At 49.0% G+C, this 25,595-nt stretch overlaps 1 long non-coding RNA gene across 1 annotated transcript; it reads right to left on the reverse strand.

Annotated features, from left to right (window-relative positions):
- Positions 1–3,867: 3,867 nt before the first annotated feature.
- On the reverse strand, positions 3,868–9,575 carry LOC132343980 (uncharacterized). Its single transcript, XR_009493031.1, has 3 exons — positions 9,302–9,575; positions 7,301–7,473; positions 3,868–6,161 (listed from the first exon to the last, which is right to left on the reverse strand). It is a non-coding gene; the product is annotated as an uncharacterized lncRNA (long non-coding RNA).
- Between the last annotated feature and the right edge of the window lie 16,020 nt (positions 9,576–25,595).

Genomic DNA, 25,595 nt, shown 5'->3' on the forward strand with positions numbered 1-25,595 from the left:
GCCTGAAAAGGCTTGGAAAACAAACACAATATGGAAGTAAAGGTGCCGATGCCGGTGTGTGTGCTAAGGCACTTCAGTTGTGTCCAGCTCTTTGCAACCCCATGGACTGTAAGCCCACCAGGCTCCTCTGTCCATGGGGTGCTCCAGGCTAGAATTCTGCAGTGGGCTGCCGTACCCTCCTCCAGGGGACCTTCCCGACCCGGGGATCGAGCCTGTGTCTCTCATATCTCCAGCCTTAGCAGGCGGGTTCTTTACCACTAGTGCCTCCTGGGAAGCCTGATTGCGAGGCTCTGGCTGCAGAATTTTTATGAATGGGATTAAGGTCTTAAACGTGTGATTTAAATTCATGTCCGACTCTTTTTCGACCCTATGGACTGTAACCTGCCAGGCTCCTCTGTCCATGGGATTTCCTAGGCAAGAATACCGGAGTGGGTCTCCATTCCCTTCTCCAGAGGATCTTCCTGACCTAGGGATCATACCCAAGTCTCCTGTATCTCCTGCACTGCAGGAGGGATCTTTACCCACTGAGCCACCAAGGAAGTCTCTTAAACTATGTTTTTTTCAGGTAATAATGCTCTTTTTAAAAATCTGCATAACCTTAACCTCACCTCGGGAAGAAATCAAGGGCACTTTGTCATGAATCATTTGGCACCTTTCCAGCATCCTATACAGTTCACTCATGTTGGAATTGGTGAAAATCAGGTGATCTGCAAATCTGCACTTGCCCAAATAAAACTATGAGCATAGTTTGTAGATAGAAACCTAGACTTTCTGAGCTGAATGGAAGTTCTAGCAATTGCCCAACCAGAGATGACATATTGCTCATAAGGAGACAGAAATCCCAAGGATCAGTTCTCACCCAAGTAGAACCAATATCTCAGCTGGGGGGAAAAGGGAATTTCTTGAGTGTATCTTTTTTTTTTTTTTTTTTTCATTGAAGTACAGTCAATTTATAGTGTGTTAATTTCTTCTGTACAGCAAGGTGTCTCAGTTATGCATGTATACGTTCTTTTTCATATTATTTTCCATTATCCCAGAATATTGAGTATGCTATACCCTGTGCTAGACAGCAGGACCTTGATGTTTATCCATTCTATATATACTAGTTTGGTGTGTGCCTTTAATAAAGCACTTGTGAGTGTGTGTGTGCCTGTGTGTGTGTAGACTCGATAGCTCCTGCCTAGAGGTATTAATAAAGATGTATAGCTAATATTCAATTTGATAATACTATCTCGTATTTTTAAACATTTACTTTTCTTTGTTTATCTTTGGTTGCGCTGGGTCTTCGTTGCCACACATGGGCTTTTTCTGGTTGTGGTGAGTGGAGGATAACTTCGCGGTGGTGCGGGTTCTTCTCGTTTCGGCGCCTTCTCTTTTGCAGAGCACCGGCTCTGGGGCGCGTGGGCTCAGTTGAGGTTCCTGGCCTCTAGAGTAATGACTCAACAGTTACGCTGCACAGGCTTAGCTGCTCTGAGACACGTGGGATCTTCCCGGACCAGGGATCAAACCCATGTCCTCTGTCTGTGTTGGCAGGCAGATTCTTATCCACTGTCCCACCAGCTGCTGCTGCTGCTAAGTCGCTCAGTCGTGCCCGACTCTTTGGGACCCCATGGACTGCAGCCCACCAGGCTCCTCCGTCCATGGGATTTTCCAGGCAAGAGGACTGGAGTGGGGTGCCATCGCCTTCTCTGTACCACCAGAGAAGTCCTCATATTTTTTTTTTAAGAAAAGCTTTCATTTTCCTATATCTCAGACTAGCTGCCTAGTAAAGTCAAGAGCCCCAGTGTACTTGTTGAATCTTGTGTGTAAAATTGCTTTCATGTTGGGACCCAATTTCTTCATTGTGAAGAGAGTTGACAAAATTTCTCAATAAAATAATAGTTGTGAACGAACCAGCCTGACAGCCCCTTAATTAGGGGGCGTGTGCTTGGAGCTGGGATCCTCTAAGCTCTAATCATGAAGCACAGCTCAGTCGTGACTAACTGCTGGTTATAATGGACATTTTTAAAGTAATCTTATGTTTTCTTTGATCCAGAATATTTTTAGAATTGACATTACTTTTTTGTTGTATATGTTTAAGTTGTAGGACATGATTCGATACGTATACACTGTGAAAGTGAAGTGCCTCAGTCGTGTCTGACTCTTTGCAACCCCTTGGACTGTATGTAGCCCACCAGGCTCCTCTGTCCATGGAATTTTCCAGGCAAGAGTACTGGAGTGGGTTGCCATTGCCTTCAAGGATTGCCGCAATCCAGCTAATTAATATACACCTGAATTGGAAAGATGCCCTGGAGAAGGGAATGGCTACCCACTCCAGTATTCTTGCCTGGAGAATCTCATGGACAGAGAAGCCTAGCAGACTACAGTCCATGGGGTCACAAAGTGTTGGACACGACTGAGCGATCAACACTTTAACTCTTCACGTTAAGTGATTACCTTTTAGTGTTTGTGTGGTGAGAACGCTTGAGCTCTACTCTCTTAGCAAATTTTAAGTATACAGTACCATGTTATTAACTATAGTCACCATGCTGTGCGTTAGATCCCTAGAACTTACTTATCATGTAACTGAAAGTGTCTACAGATGACATCTCTCCATCTCCCCCATCCGCAGCCCCTGGCAACCACCTGGCAGTCAACTCTTTGCTTCTGAGTTCAACTTTTTTAGATTCCACATATAAGTGAGATCATACAGTATTTGTTTTTCTGTGTCTGGCTTATTTCACTCAGCAGAATGAAGTCCTCCAGGTTTACCCATGTTGTTGCAAATGGCAAGATTTCTTTCTTTCTTCAAGGCTGAGTAATATTCAATCATCTCTGTCTCGATATATTTATATATAAATGCAATGAACATGGGGTTGCGGATACCTCTTTGAGATAATGATTTCATTTCCTTTGGATATTTACCCAGAACTGAGATTACTGGATCAATATTACTTTTCTCTTTACTTTTTTTTAAAGCAGCATTGTGGTACATTTCACATGGTATTACCTCTTAGTATTCTTTTTTGCTATGGATGGAAGTGTGTAAATTGATGAAATTAGTATCCTTGCTTCTGCATTTCAAATTGGAAAAACAGAAACAGAGCCCATCACCTCTGTTAAGGTAATATCTCCACCCTCAGGCCCCAAATCTGTGTACTTCAACGTGGCATGGACCTCGAAATCCCAGGGTGCTCCAGGTTGGTGTGAGTTAGGATGTCCTGATATCAGACCTTTTGTGAAAAACTCGAGGAACCTGATGTGTGGGGCCTGCTACCCCAGACAGCTGCTTCCTTCTCCAAACAAAATTGTAAATGCCTTTCTGAACAAAAGCTATGAACTAATCCCCACTGTTCATTATCTTTAAATAGCACAACATTCCAGGGAAGTGCTTTTCCAGGTATTTCGACAAGTGAAACACTTGTTTGTGCTTCATGGTACAGCTTTTTCAGTAAAATGACTTAGAACTTTTCCCTCCTATAAATGAAAGGGAATCAATCCTTCAACTGTAGGATTCTTTGGGGGATTTTTTTAAAAATTCTTTCATCCTTCTTTTTTTTTCGAACGTTCTAGTCTCCTATAGCAAAAGCAGGCAGGACATGATTAACTGTGGAAGATGACTCCAGGGTGCAGTTTTCCAAAAAGGAATCTCAAACTTTAGATCTAGTTATTCCAGAAAAAAACAAAACCAGGAAGAGGCCCACGCACAGGATTGTTTGTGATCGCCAGCCATGCAGTGCACATTTTTTTAAATTATTTATTTTCAATTGGAAGATAATTGCTTTACAATGTTGCGTTGGTTTCTGCCTTACATCGACATGAATCACACATAGATATACACATGTTTCCTCCCTCCTGACCCTGTCTCCCACCTCCCACCCCATCCCAGCCCTCTAGGTTGTTAGAGAGCCCCAGTCTGAGCTCTCTACAGCAAATTCCCACTGGCTGTCTGTTTTGCATGTGGTAATGTATGTTTCCATGCCGGCCCCTCAGCTCATCCCATCCTCTCCTTCTGTGTCCACAGTCTGTTCTCTGAGTCTGCGTTTCCACTGTGCAGCACACGCTTTGAAGGGTCCGTTCAGCCCAGGTCACTATCTCCTTGCAGGGGACTTGAGGGGCGGGAAGCATGGCCCAGTGCTCGCTGGGATTCTAGTCCAGGTGGGCAGGCAGTTCAGATACGTGAGAAGTGGAAAGCAACCTCGGAGACTTTTCCACATGGGCAGGGTGGGGACAGTGCCTGGAGGAGCAGAGGGAAGAGATGGGCAGCAAAGTGGACCCATGTGGTTGTCATTTCGGGGGCTCTGAAGAGCTCTGGTACCACAGTCCCTTATGTCTCGGTGCAGAGGAGGATTCAGGGAGAGGCAGTGATAGGTGAGAAGTGGTTTATTAGAATAGGACACTCGTGAGGCCTACAGTGGGGAAGGCAAGAGATGCCACGCCTGAGAACTTAGTGGGCTCTGGTTTTATAATCAAAAGAAAAGTGGGGGAGGCAGAAGAGCTTCTTTGTCTTTCTTGAGTAGATGTCATGCTCCCACCATCACCTCCTCCTCCAGGCTGAGCAGGGGGATTTTCTTGTCTCTGCGTGGTCAAGCGAGGTCCACAAATTGCCGTTTTTCACATGTGCAGAGAGCGTGTCCTAGGGATCATTACCCTTCAGAGCTCACTGGGCAGCTTGTGGGTCTCTTGCCACTGTGGTTTTGTTGTGCTGGGGGCTTGTCTCGTCCTTCTGCCTCCTGGTTCTGTTGCTGAGCAAGCCTGCTTGGTTTTGTGGTTAAGCAAAGCTGCTTTCTTGAGGAATCACTAATTTACAGGGGTCGCCCATATTTTTCCATCCACAGTCCCCTAGTGGGATTCACTATTTAATCACCTACTTAGTCCCTTTACTCCGTCCCTGTCAAGAGGAGAAGCAGGTGGGGACAGCCCACACATACTTCTGGTCCACTCCGCACGTCCATTCCCAGAACATCTTTCTGAAAACTCTGCCCTGACTTGGGTGCTTCCTTGATTAAACACCCTGGAGGCCCCTTGTCATCCTCGTGCAAGGATCCTATCTTCTCAGCCCCAGGGTCAAGTTCCAACCAGGCCCCTCCTGACCTCTGACCGCCCTGCCCCCAATCCCGCCATCCTCTGCATGCTCTCTGGCTCACTCCCTCCTCGTGAGCAGCCCCTGGCACTCAGAAGGGGCCCAGCACGAGCCTGGGAACCAACAGTGAAGGGCCTCCCCAGGGGTCCATGCGGGGCAGGACATCGGCCGGGAGGAGGCAGTGAGCTGGCAGAGGCAGGCATTTGTCTGCAGGAGCTCCAGGAACAGGGCTGGACCAGATGGGAGGGAGGGGCAGGGCTGGTGGAAGCAGGAGGCTCTGCAGTGTCCACAGGCATCAAGGTCAAGGTCAAGGTCAAGACCATTTAAAAGGCTAGACTTGCGCCAGGCTGCAGAAAGTGCACTGATTCTGGATGTCTCCAAATGTTAAAGTCGAGAACTTCAGATTAAACTTTCTTTCCAGCTAGAATCGCCTTCTTCCTCGCCCTGGCATTCCTGGACAGCCAGTGCTCATGGGAGCGATTTCCGGCATGCCCATTCTGTCCTATGCCCTGTCCCCTAGCCCTGGCTGAGGTCATGGGGCGCAGGCCTGGAAGGCAGGTGTATTCGGGCACCAGGAGAGCAGGGGTGGGAAGAGCAGCACCTGCCCTGACCACAGGGGGCGTCCTGCTCAGGGTAAGCCTGGTGGGGTGGGGGCGGGGAACATCTGATTTTTCAAGATAAATGGCCATCTCCTTTGTGTATGTATATGATATAATTTTAAAATGCAGACAACTGAGTAGGATATTCTTTATACCAGGTGAGCTAAACAGGCTGTATCTCCTGGCTGCATGTGGTTTCTGGGCAGTCGCTTTCTCCTCCCATAACTGATTCATTCCTGGTTCATTTCTTTACCTCTGGAAATCCATCCCTCTGTCCTTTCCACAGTGCACCTCTGCCTCCTGCATCTCCCTAAGTCCCCACGGGCATCCTCGAAGGCTCTGTCTTTATATCCAGGCTCCTTTGACTCATGGACTCAGGCCCCAGGTGCCCTTGCCTGCAGCCAGGTGATTTGAAGAGTGGGAAACAGGTAAGGCGGCAAGGCAGCCCAGCCCTCCCCCAGGCCAAGTGCAGAGCTGATGCGAGGCTGTAGACTCTGTCCCTAGAAGGAGAAAAAAAAGGCAAAGGAGACAAGCAAAATGTTGTCACTTAGCTGCCACGCTGAGCATCTTCTTATAATATCTCACAGAGAAAAGTAGGTCAGCATCGCCCAGTGCAGCCTGGTTTTCCTGCATGTCAACTGTATGCAGACACTCCGCTTGACCTGCCAGGGAGCCCGAGACCGCCCGGCCGGAAGTAATAAGAGGAGACCCGCACGTTGTAGGAAGGCACTTTAACGAAAGAGAATCCAGGAATCTTGCTCCCTCTGCTTGTGATCAGAGGCTGTAAAAACGACTAGGGCTGGAAGAGGACTGAGGAAATGAGGGAGTCATGGGGGTGGGTGCTGGGTACTGGCCTGTCTGTAGTGAAATTTAATAAAGTAAAAATTTTTCATTCACTTGTATGATAGCCTTGATTTTGAAAATTGAATTAACTGACAGGCCCATGCCTTTGAAAGGTCAACTGGATCAAATTCAGTTTGACCCTTTGTCTTTAGATCTGAAAGCCAAGCCATGCGAAGAGTCCATCAACAGAAGAATGGATAAAGGAAATGGGGTCTGTCCACGCAATGGAGTATTATTCAGCCTTGAAAAGGGAATGCTGACACAGCTATAGTAATGGGTGAACCTTGAGGGCTCATTGAGATTAGCTGGACACAGAGGATGAACGCTGTGTGATTCCACTCAGGGGAGGTCCCTAGGATCATCAAAGTCACAGAGACAGAAAGCAGAGAAGAGGTTCCCGGAGGCTGGAGGAGGAGGGGATGGGAAATGTTCAGTGGGTGTGGGGTTTCCATTTGGGAAGATGAAAAAGTTCTGGAGATGCTGGTGGTGAAGGTTGCCCTGTGAGGGGACTTAATGCCACTGAACTGTACACTCAAAAAGGCTTAAAATAGTAAATTTTATGTTCAGTCTATGTTGAAAGTGAAAGTCACTCAGTCATGTCTGACTCTTTGTGACCCCATGGACCCTACAGTCCATGGAATTCTCCAGGCCAGAATACTGGAGTGGGTAGCCTTTCCCTTTTCCAGGGAATCTTCCCAACCCAGGGATCGAACCCAGGTCTCCTGCATTGCAGGCGGATTCTTTACCAACTGAGCCACAAGGGAAGCAGTCCCCACCACAATTTAAAAATTCCTACCAGCGCCAGAATCTGAGGACAGCATCTGGGAAACTCCAAACTCTTTTTTATCACACAGACAGGGTTCTTGAGAATTATTTTCTTCCCTCTTCAGTCTAGCAGAAACCTCAGTGATCTTTTTTCTCCGTTTTATCCGTCTCTTGTTGCTCAGCCAGGTACTACCACATCCTGTCCTAACAAAAGCAGTAAGATTCTTTAAACTTGATAAGAGGCCTTTTAAGGAAACCCTCTCTGCATTTGTGGTTCCAAGCAGAATGTGGTCCTGTCTGCATCAGCTTTGGATAAATGGATGTTCATCTCTAAAAATCAGGACCGTGTCAAAAGGCTCTCATTCTTCCCCTGGCCAATCTTGGCGCGTCTGTGACGTCTGTGTGGAGGAACAGTGTCCAGCTGGTCCCCACCTAGCTGCTGCCTCCCACTGGACCCGGGATCCTCCCACAGGGGCCCCCGGGATCCCTCCAGTTCTGGTTCCTGTTCTGTTGACTCCTGGAGTTCCCTGCCCTGTGTCCTCCCACACTTGGAAGGAAGGGCAGGGAAGGAGGGGCGGGGCTTGGGAGCACCTCACTCAGAGTCTTTGTTGGGAGGGAGCACGGTGCAGGCCCCGCCCCACCCAGGCCAGGCTGCAGGCACCTGAGGACCCCCACCCCAACCTGGCCCCCCGGGAGTCTTGCTGCCTGGAGAGGTCTGGAGGTCTCCTAGCTGGAGAGGTGCCCCCGATCTCGTTTCTGAGACAGATGGAGCTGGGGAGGAGACTTGCACCACTTTATTCTGTGCTGTGGCTGGCACTTCCCACGGGGGTTTTTCTGTCCTCCTTTGACTCCGATAGAGCTGGGGAGGCCCTGCTCTTGGGTAGCTGGACAGGCGGACTGGGCTGGCAGTGGCCCTGCCTGGAGCTGGGCCTGCCCACTGGGGTGGGCAGTGAGGGCTGGGGTGGGGAAGGCACATGGAGGAGTCTGCCGCTCAGGCTGCAGACTTTGGGGAAGGAGGAGGAGGGGTCCCTGTCGGGGACCGGGGCTGGGGAGCCTGGTGAGGAGCCCTGCGGCTGTCCCAGCAAGTCAGGGGTGGGGGGAGCTCAAGAGAAGACAAAGGGGTCCCTATCAGGGACACACATCAACCAGTGGACGGGGTGGAGGGAGGCTGCAGAGCAGGGCCCCGCTGACGGCAGGGCTGAGATCCAAGTGCACAGAGGGTGCCCTGGGGATCTAGGAAAGCAGCCTAGGGATAAAGCAGGACTTAGGACTAAGAGGAAGACCTTAGCTGCTGTCGTGATAATGAGAGCGCCGTGAGGCCCAGGTGAGCAGCTCTGGGATGCAGACATTGATTGGACCAGTGGCTGGATGCAGGAGCAGGGAGAGGTGGGTGGATAGGTAGGTGTGTGAATTAACCCCTGGATGTGAAAGTTGATGAAGCTGGAAAAGGAGCCAAGATCAGATCATGAAGGGCTTGTAAGGAGCCTGGGGACAGTGCAGAAAGCCACATGCGGAGTTTAAGCGGGAGATCTCTGTGTCTGAGTGTCCCTTCTGGCTCCATGTAGGCAAGAGGCTGCTGGAAGCCAAGAACAGTTGGAAGAGGAGCTGTGGGGAGAGGCCATGTGGGTGCCCTGCAGTCAGGTTGAGGGACATGAGCATGCTGCCAGTGGGCCAGGTCCATGAATTAATTCAGGAAGCAGAGCTCTCAGGATGCAGTCTCTTAGTTAGATCACTAAGTTAGTTAGTCAGATGACTAGTTAGATGACTGGAGTAAGAGCAGGAGGCATCAGGACAGCCTCCAGTCAACTGGACAGCGTGGGGGGGCAACACCACCTTGCCCAGGGGCCGCGGGAGGGAGGGGGTAAGGTTGGCAAAACGGAGGGGTCGTTGGGAGGCTCACAGCGTCTGCAGGCGCGATGGCGTCCATCTGGCAGCCAGCACCTCCTCTCCTGGGCCCTGAGGGCCTGCCCTGCCCTCGCTCACGTCCCTACGTCCCCCAAGCTCAGCTCAGGGAGTTTGAAGATGGACTCACCGGTCTCCCCCTTCCGCCTCTGAGCTGAGCCACCTCCGTGACACGGCCTTGGGGAGGTGGGTCAGGTGTCCCCAGGCCCGTCCCAGGGGCCAGGCCAGCGGGAGACGAGGGCCTGAGCGAGGCTTCCTCTCGGAGTCCCGACGGTGGGGGCCAGAGCCATTCTGTTTTCCTGTCGGTGACACACTTCCTTCCCCGACGCGTCACCCGCTCCCTGTCTGCTCGCTCTTTGGTGGACGGACCCGCAGGCGTGTGCTCTGTGTATCTGTCCCCATCCCTCCTGACCCTGGGCCTTCTGGTCCTGTGCTGTAGCTGAGGAGAGGGTGGAGCGTCACCTCTGGGGGCCACTGGCCTTGGATCTGAGTGACCCCATGAGCCTGAGGCGTCTCTGAGGGACTCTGAGAGGGGCCTGCTGTGCGGAGGCCGAGGCTTGAGGGAAGCCCCAGAGGGATGGGGGTGGGTCAGGGTCAGGAGAAGGACTCCCCGTCCGTCCCGTGGGAAGGTGAGGGCTGACAGGCCAGGTGCGTCAGGAGGCGGTGGGGCTCCTCCAGCTGCCTGGGACAAGCTGATAATCCGCTGCTGTGACAGAAGAAAGAGGGGCCTCCTGTTCCTCATGGTGACTCCAGAAATACATTTGCTGCCCTCGGCGCTTCTGAGACCATCAGAGGTGACTCACAGGGTCCCCGCTGATCTTCCCGACAAAGTATCTGAGCTGCACTCAGTGGGCCCCTCTTGTCAGAGTCCAGTTGGAAAGATTAGCCAGGACATGGGAAAGCAACCTAGATGTCCATGGACGGGTGAATGGATAAAGAAGGTGTGGCACATATATACAGGGGGATATTACTGAGTCATGAAAAAGAGTGAAATCATGCCATTTGCAGCGACATGGATGGACCGATAAATTATCCTACTGAGTGAAGTCAGTCAGAGAAAGGTAAGGATACAGATGGCGCCTCTCATATGTACAATCTAAAAGAGACAGCACAAGTGAACTTATTCGTAAAACAGACTCACAGATGCAGAAAACAAACTTATGGTTTCCAAAGCGGAAAGGATTAGGGGAGGGATAATTTAGAGGTTTGGGATCAGCAGACAGACCCTACTATACATAAGACAAATAAGCAACAAGTACCCATTTATGTATAGCACAGAGAACTCTACGCTCAATATTCTATAATAACCTATATGGAAAAAGAACCTGAAAAAGTATCAATATATGTATACCTGTACCTGAATCACTTTGCTATATACCTGAAGCTAACGCAATGTTATAAGTCAGTTATACTCCAATATAAAATAAAAGGTTAAAAAGGAAAGATCTCATAAGCTCAGCGCATCCTGAGAAAACCCACATCAAACTTTAGTTCTTGAACTTCCCTTATCTCACTTCAAAGGAATTTCAATTTTCTCTATTTACTGTCCCCAAAATGTGGTAACATTGTTCAGTTGCCAAGTCGTGTCTGATTCTTTGCAACTCCTTGGGCTATAGCATGCCAGGCTCCTCTGTCCTTCACTATCTCCCAGAGTTTGTCAGATTCATGTGCAGTGAGTCAGTAATGCTATCTAACATTGTTGGTGCTTAAGGTTGGGAAAATTGTCCTCGGGACAAATTGTCGTGGTGTGAATGAAATGCTGCTTCTAAAAGTTTCCATGTTTATATTGAAGGATAAACACATAGAATGTTTTGAAAGCCTCAAATGATTAAAAATGAATGTGTGCCAATTTAGCTTCAGTAACAAATTACTTAGGTATTTGGTGGGAGATTCTGCCACAAGGCCTAAACACAAAGCAAAAATTGCATTGAACACATGGCGGGTGAGAGTGTGATAGCCATTCATGCCATTACAGAGCAGTATTGATCACCTCCTCAGTGGCCAGTCCTGCTCAAGGCTATAGGAAGAAAGAGATGCGAAGTCAGACTCTCTGCCTTCATTTCAGGGCCAAGTCCCTTGAATGGCAAGGAAATCAAACCAGTCAATCCTAAAGGAAATTAACCCTGAATATTCATTGGAAGGACTGGAGCTGAAGCTGAAGCTCCAATACTTTGGCCGCCTGATGCGAAGAACTGACTCATTGGGAAAGACTCTCATGTTGGCGAAGATTGAGGACAGGAGGAGAAGGGGGTGACAGAGGATGAGATGGTTAGATAGCAGCACTGACTCAATGGGCATGAATTTGAGCAAACTCTGGGAGATGGTGATGGACAGGGGAGCCTGGTGTGCTGCAGTCCATGGGATTGTAAAGAGAGGACACAACTGAGTGACTGAACAGCAACAACAAGTAGGAACAGGTGCACAAAGATGTTTCCTGTGGCAAAAGATAAAAATTATTTTAAAATGTGAAGGTCCGTCAATAGGGAAAGGTTGATAAAAGACTGTCTCCACGTCAGCATCATGGACCACGATGCAGCCCTTTGGAGGCATCTGTCAGATCTCTAGAGGCTGGCAGGGTTGGGGGGTCTGCAATGCTTCATAAGTAAGAAGAACAAAATACACAAATGCATCATTATCCCAAAGCCTGCACCTGTGAGCACCTGTCCTTCTGTACTTGTGGGCAAGGACAAAGATATTCAGGCACACACTGCGGGTTATAACGTGTCTGCACTGGATCGCATGTGCTTTAAAATTTAGTATACAAACTAAAATGGCATTACCCTGGAACCAGAAGTGGGAAGAACACGGTTGGTGGTGGATCGCTGAAGCTCAGTGTTCTTGGAGTTCAAGGGAATGATGTGGCTGGGGAAGGTGGAGTCCTCAGGTTAGTGGGGACCTCATGATGAAGGGGTTCTCAGGCCAAGTGTTTAGGTTTTCTGCTGGGAAGGCATGGAGCGCTCTGGGGAAGAGCAAGCAGGTTGAGGAGGGCAGGCCTGGGCTCCAGAGACCAGCATAGAGCCTGAGCTGGGGCCACGCCCACCCCATGGCCTCTTGTTTTTGTTTTTTTTAAATAAACTTCATTTTTTAGAACAATTTCAGGGTCACAGCAAAACTGAGTGGAAAGTGAAGAGATGACTTATTTAGCCCTTGCCTCCACACGTTGTCCCCCACCAGAGTAGAACATGTGTTCAGTTCAGTTCAGTCACTCAGTTGTGTCCCACTCTTTGAGACCCCATGGACTGCAGCACGCCAGGCCTCCCTATCCCTCACCAACTCCCGGAGTCCACCCAAACCAGTGTCCATTGAGTCGATGATGTCATCCAACCATCTCATCCTCTGTCGTCCCCATCTCCTCCTGCCCTCAATCTTGCCCAGCATCAGGGTCTTTTCAAATAAGTCAACTCTTCGCATCAGGTGGCCAAAGTATTGGAGTTTCAGCTTCAACATCAGTCCTTCCAATGAACACCCCGGACTGATCTCCTTTAGGATGGACTGGTTGGATCTCCTTGCAGTCCAAGGGACTCTCAAGAGTCTTCTCCAATACCACAGTTCAAAAGCATCAATTCTTCAGCACTCAGCTGTCTTTATAGTCCAACTCTCACATCCATACACGACCAGTGGAAAAACCATAGCCTTGACTAGACGGACCTTTGTTGACAAAGTAGTGTCTCTGCTTTTTAATATGCTGTCTAGGTTGGTCATAACTTTCCTTCCAAGGAGTAAGCGTCTTTTAATTTCATGGCTGCAATCACCATTTGCAGTGATTTTGGAGCCCAGAAAAATAAAGTCTGACACTGTTTCCACTGTTTTCCCATCTATTTGCCATGAAGTGATGGGACCGGATGCCATGATCTTAGTTTTCTGAATGTTGAGCTTTAAGCCAACTTTTTCACTCTCCTCTTTCACTTTCATCAAGAGGCTCTTTAGTAATATGCTATCTAGGTTGGTCATAACTTTTCTTCCAAGGAGCAGGTGTCTCTTACTTTCACGGCTGTACCTGTGTTACAGTCAGTGAACTTACGCTGACATGTGTCATCCAAAGCCCATGTTTACATTAGGGTTTCCTCTGGATGTTATGCTCTATGGGTTTTGACAAATGCATATGGCGTGTGTCCACAGTTACAGTGTCCTATATAATTGTTTCATTGCCCTAAAAACCCTCTTGGCTCTGTCTCTTCATCCTTCCTTCCTTCCTAACCCCTGGCAACCCCTGATCTTTATTCACTGTCTCATCATTTTGCCTTTTCTAGAATGGCACATGGTTGGAATCACACCTACATGTAGCCATTTCATATTGGCCTCTTTCACTTACTGATGTGCATTTAAGATTCCTCCATGTTTTTTCCTGGCTTGACAGCTCGCTTCTTTTTAACACCAGTGTTTCACTGAATGGACCACAGTTTATTTATCCGTTCACCTGTGGAAGGACTTCTCAGTTGCTTTTAAGTTCTGGCAGTTGTGAGTAAACGTCTGTATACAGGTTTCTGTGTGAACGTAAGTTTTCCACTCATTGGGTAAATACCAAGAAGCACGAGTGCTGGATCACACGATAAAAGCCTGTTTATAGTTTCGTAAGAAAACACCAAACTGTCTTTCCGAGTGGCTGTGCCGTTCTGCATTCCCAGCGGGGAACGAGTTTCTGCTCTTCGTGTCCTTGCCAGCCTTTGGTGCTGTCGGGTTTTGGGTTTTGGCCATTCCAGTAGGTGTGTAGTAGAATCTCTTGTTTCTTTGATTTGTATTTCCTTGATGGCGTATATGTAGAAACATTTTTTTTTCATATGCTTGTCATCTGTATGTTTCTTCCCTGAGGCATCTGTTTGGCATTTTGCCCATTTTTTAATCAGGCTGTTTGTTTCCTTATTGTTGAGTTTTGAGGATTCTTTGTATATTCTTGAAAAGCCCTTTATCAGATATGGCGTTTGCAAATACTTTTCCCCATGTGTGGCTTGTCCTCTCTTCTCTTAACACTGTCTTGCACAAAGCAGAAGTTTTTAACTTTAATGAAGTCCAGATTATTAGTTCCTCCTCTCATGTATCATGTCTCTGGTATTGCATCTGAAAAGTCACCATTGTATCTAAGATTGTCTAGACTTTCTCCTGTGTTATCTTCTAGAAGTTTCATAGTTTTAAGTTTTACAAGACGGATCCATTTGAAGTGACTTTTTGTGAAGGGAGTAAGCTCTGTGTCTGCAGTCATTTCTTTGCTGGTGGATGTCCAGTTGTTCAAGCACCGTTTGCTGAGAACGGCTGTCTTCACTCTGCGGCATTGCTTTGTTCCTCTGTCAGAGATCAGTTGACTACAGTGATGGGGGTTTCTTTGTAGGCTCTCTGGTGTCTTCCATTTTTCTGTCCTTCTGCCAACATCACACTGTCTTGATTGCCATAGTTTCATGGTAAACCATAAAATCCAGGTAATGTCAGTCTTCCAGCGCTCTTCTCTTTTAGTATTGTGGGGCCTTTGCTTCTCTATATAAATGTAGTATCAGTTTGTCAATATCCACAAATAATTTGCTGGTATCTCGATTGGGACTGCACTGAATCAATAGCTCAAGTTGGGAAGAGCGAACATCTTCACAATATTATGTTTCCCTACCCATGAACATGAAATATATATTTATTGAGTTATTCTTTTAGTTCATTCATTATAGTTTTGTAGTTTTCCTCACCTAGATTTTGAAATTTATCTTGTTCGATTTATACCTAAGTATTTCATTTTGGGGGTGTGCTGGTACAAATGGTATTGTGTTTTCAATTTCACATTTCATTTGATCATTGCCGGTGTATGGAAGAGCAGTGACTTTTGCCCTCAGCTTTGTGTCTTGCAACTTTGCTGTAATTGCTTGCTAGTTCCAGGAGTTGCTTTTCCTCCTGCCAATTCTTTCAGACTTTTTCCATAAAGAATTACTGTCATCTGTGAACAAAAAGTTTTTATTTCTTACTTACCATTGACTATACCTTTTATTTCCTTTTTTTTTTTTGTCCTATTGCGTTAGCTAGGGCTTCCAGTATGATGTTGAGAAGGAGCAATGAGAGAGCACATGCTTGCCTTGTTCCTGTTTTTATGGGAAAACTTCAAGTTTCTCACCATCAAGTATTGCAAGCCGTAGGCTTTTTTTAGTAGCTGTTCTCTATTAAGTTAAGGAAGTTCCATTCTATTCTTAGTTGCTGAGAGTTTTTATCATTTATGTGTGCTACGTTTTGTCAAATGGTTTTTCCATTTTTATTGATATGGTCATGGGATGTTTCTTTTTTAGACTATTAATGTGATGGATTACATTCATTGGTTTTCAAATGTTGAACCAGCCTTACACACCTAGGATAAATCCTACCTAGTTGTGGTACACAATTTGTTTTACACATTGTTGGATTCTGTTTGCTGATATTTTGTTGAAGGTTTTGCGTCTATGTTCATGAGGGATATTTGTCTGTAGTTTTCTTTTCTTGTAATGTCTATGTCTGATTTTGATATTAAGGTAATGCAGGCTTCATAGAATGGGTTAGAAAGTATTTGCTTCTTTCTAGAAGAGATTATAGACAGATGGTATAATATAATGTATTCCTTAAATGTTTGGTATTAACAGAATATACCTGTCTATGCCTGGTGGTTTCTGATTTTGGAGGTTATTAATTATTGCTTCAAATTTCTTTAAATAGATACTGTTCTATTCAACTTGTCTTATTTCTTAATTTTTTTAAAAAAAGAAAAATCAAGGTGAATTACAGGTTAGGGCTTGAGGGAAGTGGAGAAGTACAAGGCATGTGCACCCGGCTCACTCATTCCTCACTCACTCACCACTCGTGTTCACATTCATTCACTCCACAGTCACCCAATGAGCCAGTTTAACAGTGATGACCCGGCGTCAAGATGCCAGTGTCTGCATTTCTTGGGTCCTCCTGTGCTTTTTCTTGAATTTCTTACCCCTTTTTGTTTCTAAATTGTAAGTGCACATCTTCAATAATTAAGATTTAATTACTCTATACTTTGTAATAACCACTGAAATAAGCTTGATAGAAGGCAGTCTTCCTGAAGGCAAAGAAAAGGATCACCAGGCAAGTCAGAAGTGTAAGTCCATTGTTGGGAAACAGCAGGCTGTTCAAATCGCTTTAAGCACATTCTTCATGGTGGTTTCGGACATGGCTGGAGCCAGACACACTGGGAGTGACCCTGGCTCAGCCACTTGCCAGCAGGGAGACCTAGGACGGTCTCCTTACCTCTCTAGTGTCTTGTCTTGACTGCTCAGTCCTGTCTGCTCAGTCACTCAGTCGTGTCTGACTGTTTGCAACCCTATGGACTGTAGCCTGCCAGGCTCCTCTGTCCATGGGATTCTCCTGGCAAGAATATTGGAGTGGATTGCAATTTCCTACTCCAGGGGATCTTCCGGACCCAGGGAGCGAACCCGACTCTCTTATGTCTCCTGCATCAGCAGGCAGGTTCTTTACCACTTGTGCCACCTTGGTGATGGTGTTGTTAGGTCACTAAGTCATGTCTGACTCTTTGTGACCAATGGACTGCAGCATGCCAGGCCTCCCTGTCCTTCACTGTCTCCTGGAGCTTGCTCAAACTCCTGTCCACTGAGTCGGCAATGCCATCCAGCCATCTAACCCTCTGTCGTCCCCTTCTCCTCCTGCCCTCAATCTTCCCCAGCATCAGGGTCTTTTCCAATGAATTGGCTCTTGGGAAGCCGTTAATCCTCCCTTATCTCACTTGTGCGTGTGTGCATGCTAAGTTGCTTCAGTCGTGTCTGACTCTGTGCGACCCCATGGACTGTAGCCCACCAGGCTCCTCTGTGCATAGGATTCTCCAGGCAAGAATACCAGAGTGGGTTGCCATGCCCACCTCCAGGGGATCTTCCCAGTCTAGGGATCGAACCCATGTCTCTTAAGTCTACCTGCATAGATAGGTGGGCTCTTTACCACTAGTGCCACCTGGGAAGCCCTATCTCACTTGTGAAACGCAAATAATACCAACCATGCAGGCCACTTGTGACGATAAATGGGACAGTGTTACAGAGCTCCTAGCACAAGGCTTGGCAGGCCACCGGGGAAGCTCTTGTACTTCTGAAGTCATGTGAGTGGAGCTATGTTGGGATTCTCCCCAGAGCTGCAGCGGGTGCACAGCGCCTGTCCTCATGGAGAATACAGTTGCCTGGGAAGCTAGAATGGCATGCATAGTGTTACTATAGCAGATGAAAAGTGATCAGAGTTCAAGGGAAGTGAATGCGTGACAGAGCTGGTCAGAAGGGAGACCCACTTCCCCTGTCAGGCTTCCTGGCGTTCCCTGTGCCTGGTAGACTCAGGGTGCCTGGTCCTCAGTGGTCAGGTGGTGGCATCTGAAGTGTCCTTAGAAGGGTAAAGTGGGACGTCCATGGGAGAGTGGACCTCCCCCACCTGCAGCGTCTACACTGGCCTCTGCGTCGAGCAGACACGGAGTAAACGGGTGCTGAGCTGGATTTCAGAGAGACAGAGAAGTTCAAGAAGGACCATAGAGAGGAAAGCCTGTTCTGTTTCCTAAGCCAAGACTTCTTCACTGTTGTTCAGTCACTAAGTCATGTCTGACTCTTCGCGACCCCGTGGGCTGCAGCACGCCAGCCTTCCCTGTCCTTCCCTGTCTCCCGGAGTTTGCTCAGACTCATGTCCATGGAGTCAGTGATATCATCTTCTGCTGGTCTTGGGCCCTAGGATGACATCTCTGCTGTGACTTAGGCCTCTCAGGATCCCTTCTTGCTCATCTGCATCCAGCTCCAGTCTCCCTGGGGTCTGGTCTCATCTGGTCTCCTCTGACCTTGAGCTCCTGGGGACACACACACACACACACACACACAGCTTTTCACCACGTAGCTGTGTCCCTGGAGCCAGGAGTGGACCCGAGTCCTGTTTGGACCCCTAACTGACTCCTTGTGAATCTGCCATCACCCAGGCCTTGCTGGAATTTATGAACCCCCAAATGTGAAGCTTTTTCTTACCCGGAAGCAGGTGGTCCCCACCGCCTCCCGTTGGCTGTGAGCACTCATTCACACGATGCCAGAGACTCCCCGGTCCAGGCCGAGCCCCGGGTCTCAGGCAGCCTTTGCTCCTCCCCACGTGTCCCGCATGCATATGGCCTTCTCTGGGGCATATAAGTGCTCGTTTTCAAGCTCCCACAAATGAAAACGATTAGACATTCAGCAAGATATCCCAGCTGCAGCCTAATTATTTCATACCGTGAGCGGTGACAGCCTCCTCTTTTGGGAGCTGGGTTAGCAGGAGGGGAGCGAGAACAGTGTGGGCTTGTTGGGGAGCCGTCCGCAAGGCGCCGGTGCTGGAGAATTGAAATGCTTCCTTAGAGCCCTCTCTTCGGGGCTGGGGTGCGGGGAGGTGGTGTTTGGAAGGGGGTCTTGGTAAAGGCCAATGGCAGCCTTGGCACTTCCCTGCGGAAAGATGCCGCCTCTTTTTCTGCCCAGGACTGGGGACAGTGCGACAGGACACTGAACCAGCAGAGATGGGGCTCCCCCAGGAGGCTGCAGGAGGTGGGGCCCGGCACCTGAGAGTGAACAGAGGGGGCGCCCGGGGTGGAGGCATCTTCACTATGGTGGACTCCCCTTCCTCAGGAGGCTGCTCTTTGCAGCCGTGTGACTGCCCCCACCAGCTTCATCCCTTCATCACTGTTACGTGTGTCATTGTGTGTTAACATCGTCATTCGTCCCTCTCCACGTGCAGACACACACGATGGTGAGCCGCACTGAGCAGGGCCGGGACCCTCTTGCTCCCATGCTGTCCCGGGCAGGGCAGGTCGGTCGTTGAGTGCGGGTACTTGGCAGGTGAGTGCGGAATGAATGAATGGATGAGTGAAAGAAAGCAGGAAACACACCCTGCATGCTGTCTGGCATACAATGACCACCCAGGAGATGCTCGCACTGGGGGCTGGGAGAGAGACCCGAACTCTCCTTCACGTACTCCTGGGTTGTTTTAATTTCATGGACAATAAGCCTTCATCATCTTCCTTTCCTTTAAGTTTAGGGTAACGACAGGGAAGCGCAGTAAACAACCTGTCCGTCCTCCTCGCCCGGCCCCAGGTGTCGAGGGAAGTCTGGCCACTCAGGGCACAAGGCTCTGGCCCTCACCAGGGGAGGGATGCCCCGGGTACCGCCCCTGCGCCCGCAGGAAGGTGGAGCCTGGTCCCGGGTTCTTTCTCAGAACTCTCAGGGAGCCGAGAGGCCAGCCAGGGGGCCTGGGCCCAGGGGTCAGTTGGCTCGGCCCTGCTCACCCGACAGTGAGTCCAGGCCAGAGCGGGTCCCCCACCCCCCGCAGCTGCTCTGCCCCGGGGAACAGAGGCTACTCTGATGCGGAGGGCAGGGGCGGTGCCCTGATGTGCAACGTGTGCAGGGCTGGGGACTGGCCGGGCCTGCAGACGCCCCTCTGGGTTCTCCCAGGCACCACCACGTCCTCTGCCCTGTCAGCTCACTGTTGGGATGAGATCCCTGCATCTTTAATCAGCCGCAGTCAAATGACAGTTCAGTGTTTATGGGGTAGTTATAGTTCAGAGCACGGCACTGGGTGCCCTGGAGCAGTCGCAACAGGCAGTCTCTGGGATCTCCACCCATCCCCCACGCCTATGTGCTCGGGGTTAGGACCCTGCCCATTCTACAGGAGAAGGAGGAATGAACCTCATCCCAAGAAGCCCTCTGACAGCTCATGCCACTGGCCCTGAGAGACTGATGATGCTTGCTATCAAGAAGGTTTTTTCCCTACAGTCTGCTTTCTGGGTCAAGCCTCTGGGATAGCCTATCCTAGACCACTTTAATAAATAGGTCCAGACAGAGAGAGTTGTGGCTAGTGTTTCGCTTCCCTGGCTGATTAGGATGGGTGACGCTTTCATCACTGTGATCAGTGCCACAGATGAAGGCTTATCTTCTTGGCCTCAGAAGGACGTCAAAGCTTTACCTGGAGAGTCTCCACACCCTCTCCCATTCTCCCTTCGGTGTGTTCCAGGGCAATGCCCAAGCTCTCTGGGATCTCAAGCATTTACCATTGAAAATGAGGCAAGGGGTATTTGTGAAAAAGCAATCATTTGGTTTAAGGTCATTTCAAGGCAAGCGTACTGTTCATGGGGTTCTCATGGCAAGAACCCTGCAGTGGTTTGCCATTCTCTTCTCCGGGTTGGCCACCTGATGCAAAGAGCTGACTCATTGAAAAAGACCCTGATGCTAGGAAAGATTGAAGGCCAAAGGAGAAGGGGGTGGCAGAGGATGAGATGGTTGGATGGCATCACCAACTCAATGGACATGAGTTTGAGCAAACTCCAGGAGACAGTGAAGGACAGGGAAGCCTGGCGTGCTGCAGTCCATGGGGTCGCAGCAACAAGGTAAACGTGGAGATGAGTCAGAGATGGTTTGGAAAAGTCGTTAACCAGTCTGATAACTCGTAACATCTGTGGGGAGCCAGAGAATGTTTTAGAGCAAGGTCACGGTGTGGTCAGCTCTGCACCTTAGAAGACAGCAGATGGGCAAGAGGAGATGAGGCTTGTGAGAGTGTTTGGGACTCTATTACAGGAGTCCATTCATCACACAGACAGACGTGTGTTAAATGTGAAGTGTATACCAGGGCTTGTGTTGAGAGCTGGGAGAGTGAATTGGAAATGGTGATGCCTCTGATCAAATCCGGACACAAGCAGCCAGAGCTGAACTGAGTGAGGCCGCAGGTGGTGGAGATCGGATTGCTTTCAGCATCCTCTTTGGCAGGGGGTGAGGCCGAGGATGCCCTGAGGGGTCGGGAGAGTGGCCCACGGCAGTGGTTCTCACTGCGGGGGTTCTCACTGCGGGGGATTTTGCATCCTCCCCTGCCGTCATTTGCTGGAGAAGCGTTTGATTGTCCTGACAGGGAAGGTGGGGGAGGGACGTTGCTGGCGTTTAGTGGGTAGGGGGCAGGGACACCACCAAACATCCGGTGACTCCAGGACAGAGACCCTAGGACACAGGGTCATCTGGTCCAAGATATTATCTTGCCAAAGCGGAGAACCCGCAGGCTAAGGTAGCGGCCAGGTGGACAGGAGGGACGTGCCATCCGCAGGAGCCAGGGCTGGGATCTTTGTGCTGCCTAGTCATGGCACCTGCAGATTCCTCTGTGGAAGTAGAAACATGGGTCCAGAGACCTCGACTGGGCAGGCGTGGGCCGAGAAAGCTTGGCTGAGGCTGGAGGAGGCGCACACTGGAGGAAGGGGGTCCGTGGCAGACAGCCGCTGAGATGGCAGTTAGGCCCCACCCTGCCCTGGGCACGTAGAAATGTAGATAACCCAGATACCCGGGTCCGCCTCCTACCCCCGAAGGGCTGTGACCAGCAGATGCAGCCAAGGCTGGAGGTGTGGGCCCTTTCTCCACACGCTGGTTGCATGAGCTGTCTGGAATGCTCTCTCCCACCCACCTCCCATCTAATTAACTTCCATGCTTCCTACAGGAAGGCTTCGCTGACTACTAGTCTGGGTCAGCTTGTTTGCTGATGTCAACTCATGATTCCTGTCTGTCTTCCCCACCCTGTGAGCTGCCTGAGAGCCAGGGGTGCCTCTGTGTGGGCCCGTCGATACTGCGTTGGCATCTTCAGTTGTTGCTCAGTCGCTCAGTCGTGCCCAACTCTTAGTGACCCCATGGACTGCAGCAGGCCAGGCTCCCCTGTCCCTCACTGTCTCCTGGAGTTTATTCAAACTCATGGCCATCGAGTCGGTGATGCCGTCCAACCATCTCATCCTCTGTTGCTCCCTTGTCCTCCTGCCTTCAATCTTTCCCAACATCAGGGTCTTTTCCAATGAGTCAGCTCTTTGCATCAGGTGGCAAAGTATTGGAACTTCAGCTTCAGCATCAGTCCTTCCAGTGAATATTCAGGACTGATCTCCTTTAGGATGGACTGGTTGGATCTTGTTGCAGTCCAAGGGACTCTGAAGAGTCTTCTCCAGCACCACAGTTGGAAAGCATTGGTTCTTCGGTGCTCAGCCTTCTTTTTGGTCCAACTCTCACACATGTACATGACTGCTGGAGAAACCACAGCTTTGGCTATACAGACCGTTGCTGGCGAAGAGCCCAGCATGTAGAAAAGGCTTCATACGTGAGTGCACTTTGTCTTTGATAACTCAGGAAGGGTCTTCTTTGCGTCACTTGTGTGACAAAGTGGAGCTGACAAGTCCAAAGTGGGCGAGGGAAGCATTTCCAATCCTGGAGAGGTCTCCTCCTGCCTCTCCTAGAGGAGCAGTGTGTGTGCCTGTGTGTGTCTGTGTGTGTGTGTCTGTGTCTGTTTGTGTCTCTGTGTCTGTATATGTGTGTGTCTGTGTGTGGGGAGGTCTGTGTATGTGTGTGACTGTGTGTGTGTGTGTGTGTCTCTGTGTGTGTCTGTCGGTGTGTGTATGTGTGTATGTGTGGGTCTATGTGTGTGACTGTGTGTGTATGTATGTCTGTGTGTGTGTGTGTCTGTGGGTTTGTGTGTATCTGTGTATGTGTGTGTGTATCTGTATGTGTGTACATGTGCATGTCTGTGTGTTTGTGTGTATATGTGTGTGTCTGCATGTGTTGGTGTGTGTGTGGGTCTGTGTATGTTGGTGTCTGTGTGTCTACATATGTGTGTATGTGTGTGTTTGTGTGTATGTGTGGGGAAGGATCTGTGTATGTGTGTAACTGTGTGTCTGTGCGCATCTGTGTTTGTGTGTGTGTGTCTCTGTGTGTGCATGTGAGAGTGAGTGTGTGCAGAAGCTGCTGGGCTGGGGTGCTCTCCAGCAGTCTGAGACCACAGCGCATGCTCACCTTCTGGGAAAGCCTGGCTCCTGGGCCCTGGCTTCTCTGCAAGAGGAAGGAAGGGGCATCTGCTCCCAGCTGAGGGTCTGTGACCCCCATGCCCAAGCTGCCTTGCCCTCTGTGCCAAGATGGAAAGGTGGTTTCTCCCTCTTGGAGGAGAAACCAGTTTCCCTACCTTTCGTCTCTTTTACTGCTCATCCTTTGGTTCCGGGGATCAGTCTTCTTTTCTTAAAGCAAGCATCAGGGTTAGTGCCAGGTCCAGGTTTTAAGCCTTCCTACTTGTGTTGTCCAACCTCTTTCCTGTCCAGACCACTCCTTGCAAAGCTAATTGCATTTGAAGTTGAACCCAGCGTAATAGCAGTTCATTGCCTACTCCTGGCTTCCAGGGTATCCTTTCTCTTTATTAAATTTAAACTTTTAAGAATCTATTTTCATAGATGGTAAGTCTAGTCACCTATAAGTATTAGCAAAGTTCTTCATTCAGCCCGAGTCTAACGGTAAACAGTTCTCAATTTTAAGGGAAAGATTTACATTTTTGTTCCTAAACCCAAGTGCCTCAGCAACCCATCTCGTTGGAATACGCGTTGGGTGTTCGCGTTACAGGGCTGTCCATCCTGTGAAGACGCAGGTTGGTAACATTTGGGAGTGTTATTTTGGGTACTGCAGACTCTGTGCAAGTAATGATTTAAAAAACAACCCCCAAAGGCACTGTCCTAATGAATGCCATCAAAAGTTTCATTTTCAAGAAACACTTGTGGTCAGATGTCTGATTTTCAGAACTCTTGTAGATGCTGGCATTTTTCGGAAAGTTTCTCTGGCAGGAAGCTGTGATCTGGGTGAGGGACAGGGTCCAGCCAGCCGGCCTTCCGTGTATTCTCCCACTGAAACGCCCTGGAAGCATTTGGGCTTTAAATGACTCTTTTCCCAAATCTCATAACCCTGTGAAGATTCTAGACTCTACTTGCGAAATTCCGTCCAAGGTGGTTTTCCTTAATAAGTATGTCACTACAATAAGTGAGTTTTACTTCCGAAGAAGCTTCTTCAATTTGAACTTCCATAATGATATTTTTATAATCATCAAATGGCAGGAAATAGATGCTGGCTCCCTTAATTTTATCATTCTAAATGTCACAGGAATGGCAAGGATCTTGAAAAGACAAAAGAAGTGCTTCAATTAGTAATTCCCATGGTAACTAATAGAGGTTGATCTTTTTTTTCCCCCCTTTCTGTGGCTATTTTAAGTACTTAAATTGATTTGCATCCCCGTGGAAATGTGAAAAAAAAGCATGGATTGAGTTCGTCCACTCCGCCGGGAGTTTTTCTGTTATAAACCATCTCCTTTCCTCTCTTCCCCAGGTATTTGCGGTAGAAGGTAAGAGACAGACCCCGATAAAAAATGCTTCCATTTCCTTACATTAGGAAGAAGCCATGACTTCTTTTCTTTTGCTCTTTGTAAACGTAAACACATAACCAGTCTCCTTTTGTATTCCTCTTACAGTTTATATTAAAATACAAGTATCCATGTATTTTAGTGGCCAGACATCAGATGAAAAAACTAGCATAATTTGAGCTGAGCAGGGGAGCTCTTCATCGGATACAGTGAGGGTCTGAGCCCAGAAACCTTATCTCTGTCTGGTTCCCACTGTTCAGACCTTGGCCAGCTCAGGGTCAGGACTGTGTCTGACCTTGCTCACGGGCTGTGAACCACAGCCCTGATCACTGAGGTCTCCTCTGTGTCTCACTGGCTCCTTTGCCTGCACTGCCCTCCTCCTGACCTTAGTCCCCAGCCCCCAGATACCTCTGATGGTCGCTGGTCTCCACGCTGGTCCCCACTCTGCGTGCCGTACCAGCTCCCACACTCACGGAACAGGGCAATGAGCAGGCATGCCAGATCTTCACACGGCATCCAGCCACTTGAGGATGTGGACGGGCTTTCATCCTCATTTTAACACGAGGAGTGGAGCTCAGCAGGCCAGGTGCTGCCTCCTGGTCAGCGGGGTTCACTGTCTCTGGCCAGCATCCGCTCCCCTCTGAACACTCATGTTATGAGTGAACACACTATAATGAACCTTCTAGTTCACTCGAAGGGGTGTGCGCGTTTCTGTTTTAAAGTGGGTCAGGAAACTGAAGGGGAGGGATGTCTAGGGGAGATGTCTTGGGTATAATGCATCAACAGACATGACAGTCGAAGCACACACAGAGGGAGACTTTCGGGAGAAGGTTGTGGTCCTGGTAATGATAAAGAGTCTGTATTTATTGAGCTCACGGCCTGCGCCAGACCCCATACACAGAGGGTCCAGTACAAATGTTCCCTGGCACATCCCACGTTCCCACCCGGTGACCAGCCACTCAGTTTGCCAGGGAGTGAGGGGTTTTCCACTAGTCATGTATGGCTGTGAGAGCTGGACTATAAAGAAAGCTGAGTGCCAAAGAATTGATGCTTTTGAACTGTGGTGTTGGAGAAGACTCTTGAGAGTCCCTTGGACTGCAGGGAGATCCAACCAGTCAATTCTAAAGGAAATCAGTCCTGAATATTCATTGGAAGGACTGATGCTGAAGCTGAAATTCCAATACTTTGGCCACCTGATGCAAACAGCTGACTCATTGGAAAAGACCCTGATGCTGGGATAGATTGAAGGCGGGAGGAGAAGGGGACGACAGAGGATGAGATGG

Source organism: Bos taurus, chromosome 26 (genome assembly GCF_002263795.3).
Source record: "Bos taurus isolate L1 Dominette 01449 registration number 42190680 breed Hereford chromosome 26, ARS-UCD2.0, whole genome shotgun sequence".
In the NCBI taxonomy this organism is placed as follows: domain Eukaryota; kingdom Metazoa; phylum Chordata; class Mammalia; order Artiodactyla; family Bovidae; genus Bos; species Bos taurus.